The sequence below is a fragment of the Coffea arabica genome, chromosome 10e, assembly GCF_036785885.1.
Source record: "Coffea arabica cultivar ET-39 chromosome 10e, Coffea Arabica ET-39 HiFi, whole genome shotgun sequence".
Taxonomy (NCBI): domain Eukaryota; kingdom Viridiplantae; phylum Streptophyta; class Magnoliopsida; order Gentianales; family Rubiaceae; genus Coffea; species Coffea arabica.
In genome coordinates this window covers 2,908,110-2,912,787 of record NC_092328.1, presented here as the reverse complement: position 1 = coordinate 2,912,787, position 4,678 = coordinate 2,908,110, and the positions used below count along the sequence as shown (strand labels likewise).

General features: G+C 37.8%; 1 long non-coding RNA gene across 1 annotated transcript; it reads left to right on the top strand.

Moving 5' to 3' along the window:
• The first annotated feature begins 540 nt into the window (after nucleotides 1–540).
• On the top strand, nucleotides 541–3,517 carry LOC140014921 (uncharacterized). The gene is made up of 3 exons (XR_011821673.1): nucleotides 541–1,099; nucleotides 2,727–2,770; nucleotides 3,384–3,517. It is a non-coding gene; the product is annotated as an uncharacterized lncRNA (long non-coding RNA).
• The last annotated feature ends 1,161 nt before the right edge of the window (nucleotides 3,518–4,678 follow it).

Here is a 4,678-nt window from a genome sequence, read left to right as displayed (position 1 = left end):
GTGGCTAACGGGCTATGTTCCATTCAAAAATGGGACGATGACTGACTCCAAACATGCCACTTCATCCCCCCGGAGTAAAGATCAATGTTGTGGTATTTATTTAGTTAAGAGTACTTTATGATTGTGATTAAGCGGTTGTGTGCTCTGTTAAAACAAAATAATCTACTATTATCACTTATGATTTTATTTCCTTCTAATTGATATTGATAATCAAAACCCAAAACAATCCCAAGATTGAATTTTGAATAACTTTCAAAGGTCTATCTATCTGCTTAAGAAACAGAACATTCGAAGACATGGATAAATTTGGTAACAAGAATATTTCATTGTAAAACTTTTTTTTTTATAATTTTTATAAACACATTTTCATTCACTTTTTTTATCTCACATACATCAAATATTCGAATCATTATAATATATTTTTCTATAAAAATTTCAATAAAAGCAATATGTGAGAACCCTAACCTACCATAACTTTCTTGGCCTTTTTGCTTATTTTCTTTTCTCTATTTTTAGTGAAAATTTGTTAACCCTTTCGGTTAAACAATGGAAGGTTCATTGTTATGTGCATTTGTGTGTGAGATATGTGTATATGTGTATGTGTTAGAAGTGCGGTTGAGCGCGGCAATCGAATTTGGAAAAGAAGAGAAAATTTAGGAAAAGTGAAGTGGCCAAATCCGGCCGGAAATCCGGCCAGTTTCTGGCCGGATAGCTGGCCGGATTGCCCTACATTTTGAAAAAAAAAATGTTTCGTCTCGGCCTCATATCCGGCCAAGAATCCGGCTGGAAATCCTGCCAGATTCTGGCCGGATTGTGACGTGTCACAGCCGGTCAGAGGCTTTGACCGGCTGTTTCTTTCATTCTTATCCCACTTTTTTGGTCCAAAATATCTCATTTCTTCCCTGTCCAGCCGTGAGCTTTGAGAGCAAAGGGAGAAAAACTCTTCAATCTTCATCTTTGATTTTTGCTTTAATCTTGGAACTTCACCAATAGATTTTTAATTCCCTCCATACAAGTGAGCTTCTTGGAAGGTTAAAACTTTTGGGTGGAGTGATTTTTAAAGGGGAGCTTGGATTTGCTAGTCTTCTTGAGTTGTGAGGTAAGATGATTAAGAAAGTTCTCTCTTGCATTGATAATGGTTAAATTGTGAAGTGTAAGGGTTGGACATGTCAGTTTGTGAGTTATATCTTGATTTGGGGTGATTTATGGTGAAGTTTGATATTTAATTATGATTTTTCTGTTTGCATATGATTTTGTCTAAGTGGTCATATATAATGAATGGAAATGTTATAGAATGAGGCTAGTTAGTGTGAATGATGGTTAATTGCAAGAAAATGTTGTTTGGAAGGAAATTTGGAAAACTTAGGGCTTCATTGTCTTCAATTCTGTCCGGCACTGTTCACCCTAGTTAGAGGCCGAATTGGCCTTGGCTTAAAACATGAAAGTTGTAGGTATTGATGTGTTTGAGGTGCCTGTAAAATTTCAGGTCAATCGGAGTAGTGTAGAATGAGAAAAGTCGAATTTACCCCTGCTGCTCTGGTTTCATCCGAACTTGGGAATTGTTGCAGTAATTAGCTATTTTGGCTAGGAAAACTTCTGAACTGGTTGTAGAGGTTTTCTAATGAAATGTAGCCTGATGTCCTAGCTATCATTTGGCTTTGGAATCAATGGATTTGGACCTAAGTAGACCGAATTGTAGTTCGTTAACCAGAACGTGGTTTGTCCACCTGTTTTTGCGGTTCTGATCTGGTATCTTGTATTTTTGACCTAGTTTCACTACAAACTGGACTGAGTGACCTTCTACATTGTTGTAGCACTATCTCTTAGCTTCGAAACGGTGGGTCTTGCACCCTAATCCAATAATCGTAGTGCCTTTAGTGCCATTCCCGCAAAATGATGTCAAGCATTGTTTTATCTGAAAATGTTTCTAGCTTGCTTTTCATAGTTATTGTTGTATTTATATGACTTTAAGCCTAGTGAACGGCTTTTGGACATGAGATTATTCTATGCGGCATGTTGGGACTGATTTGAGAAAAATAATGAAGCCATTAATGGCTGGAAAAATAGGTAAACACAAGGGACATGCCGTCCGTTTATTTTCTTGTAAAATGAATAAGTTAAAATGGTTTTCGAAAATGTATTTTGTATCATATTGAACGTATTTCCTTGGAAGCGTTTTCGGGTTTTGAATAAAGGATTGAAGACTAAATTTCTATTCAAACTCGTATATTGTCTTTGGCAATAATGTGACCGTTTTATCTTTTGAAACATGATACCTCTTTCGTTTCAAACTTCAAATGGTCCTTAACCCTTTCCAACCGATAGAGGTATGAGTTCGGGTTTTATCGGCCATAAGTGCATTGTTTCTAAGCAAGGTTTTAAGTGTGAAAGTTAAAGTATTTTGTCCTCCTTTTCACACGATTTTTATCAAGGCATTGGTTAGTTATTGACCACTTGTATATATATGCCTTTGAATCACATACGCAATTCCGAAAGAATGTTTTCTTAGCTCTATTGCAATTTCGAATTGTTTGGAGTGAGTGTTTCCTCTTAGAGATTTTATAACCTTCTTGGTTTGGGTTGCATTAGGGTTATTCTTGTCTACGAATCCAAGTGCCTCGTTACACTTTGAAAGTCTTTTTACGTTTACTCGCGAGTAGTCGGGTAATTGTTGATTTCATCTAAATCATGTTAGATGGATTGTAATGTGATCCTTGTGATTTTAGGTTTCCTTGGTGATTGAGAAGTGGGCGTTGTTTTGCGTGTCTAGGTGAGTGTTCCTTATTTGTTATATTTCCTGATCATATGGCTTGTTTGAATGATTGATAACATATTAAACGCTTTCAATGATTGCTAAAACGATTTTCGAGGCGAGTGTGTACTTTATCGCATTTAGCCTAAATGATTGTGAAATTTTAATGATTGAGCGATTGAAATGTTAATTGTGCATGAATGTAGGCCTTCGGGCTGAACTGGCCATTGCCCCTTGTTACTGGTCGTCTCGAGCCAGTTGGACTCGGTCGAGCGATTAGGAACTTGGGTGAACGATCCGGTATACTCGAGTATTACTCTGTAGGTTGGTGGAGCCTGGCCAAAAGTCAGGGACGGGGTGAATGAAATGAATGAATGAATGAACGAGGGGTTTTACTTATACAAAATGTATTTTCAAATGATTGAAGGAAGGAGAATGGAAGGAGAATGAATGAATGAATGAATGAACGATTGGCTCCTTGTGAGCCGTATCCTTTTAATGAATGTGTTTATCGCTTTATTGTACTTGTATCGTGAATTGTTGTTTACATGCACTTGTTTCTCTTATTGCCTATGTGTACGGAACCTCACTGAGCTTTCCAGCTCATCCCTTTAGTTTTTGTTTTCCTTAGCAGGGGAAGACGTGCGAGAACGGAGGCTACGAATAGATTGGCCATTGTAGTACTTTGGTTTCTTTTGTAAAGGTTCTCGCCCTAGTGCTTGGCACGGGCTGGTTGTATGGTGAATTGAGAACCTATATTTTGACAGTTGTACTTCCATTGAGACAGTAATGTATATAAGTTCACGTTTAATTTTGGAATTATTGTTATTTCGATTGTTTTGTGGTTTTTCTTATCTTTTCTTATAGTGACTGACTGAGTCCCGGCGAGAGTTGGACAGGCGGTCCGCCGATACCCTAGGGTACGCACTAGGGAGAAGTGGGGCCGTTACACAATAACTGGCTTTAACTGTTGGACGCAACGACATCAAACGTCAACGCAAATGGATTCCATTTTGGTTCTTTTCTCCGAAGGTGGCTACGGTCTGATTTTGCAACCAAACAACGGCCCTCCCGAGGACTCGAAGCGTGCTTGCTTATAGCTGTTTCCACGCTATCGGGTTTCACCATTCATGGTGCTTCACAAATTGGGCTTGGCTCCAATCTATACCCATAACGAAGTGGATTAAAGAGCAAGCACTTTTGTCCTCTAGACCCACTCAGCTGATGGATACATTAATCAGGTATTCACTAGATTCTTGGTTCAACCAAAGATGGCATTGGACCTTATTTTTTTTTGTCTCTTTTATTTTCACGTCTTTTCCATTCCCAACAGTCACGTATAGCCGACAGCAGAAAAGACTCTTAAGAGACCTCAGTACTTGATCCAGTTTAAATCTCTGCAGACTTGATGGGAGCCTTCCATCATCGTTTTTAGTACTAGTTTGCAATGGCTGCTGGGCCTCCTTCTGACCAGCCCAAAAAAAAAAATTAACAATCAATCTCAAGTCATTCCTATATTCTTTTTCATTTTATAAGACGTAAAACTCTCTTTGAATCGAATAGCAATAAACAAATTTTTGGTGATGGAAAATGAGAAAATGGCGGCTCCGTTGGGAGGATTTGCTATTTTTTTCCCCACAAACTGTTTTTGTTTGTGAGATGTACACTGTAATACACTCAAAAAATAAACTCTAGAAACAACTCCAAAATCACACAATTTTTTTGAGGGTTAAAATCATACAATTTCAAATACACTAACTAAAAAATAAAATAAATCATAAACTTTTTTCTTTTTTCACGCGGCACCACCGCCATCGATGGTGGCTGCTGGCGATGCTGGACACTGATGGTGACAGGTGATAGGAAAATTTTAACAATTCTATAATAATACTCACAAAAATTTTGAATTCTATAAATATTCGAAAA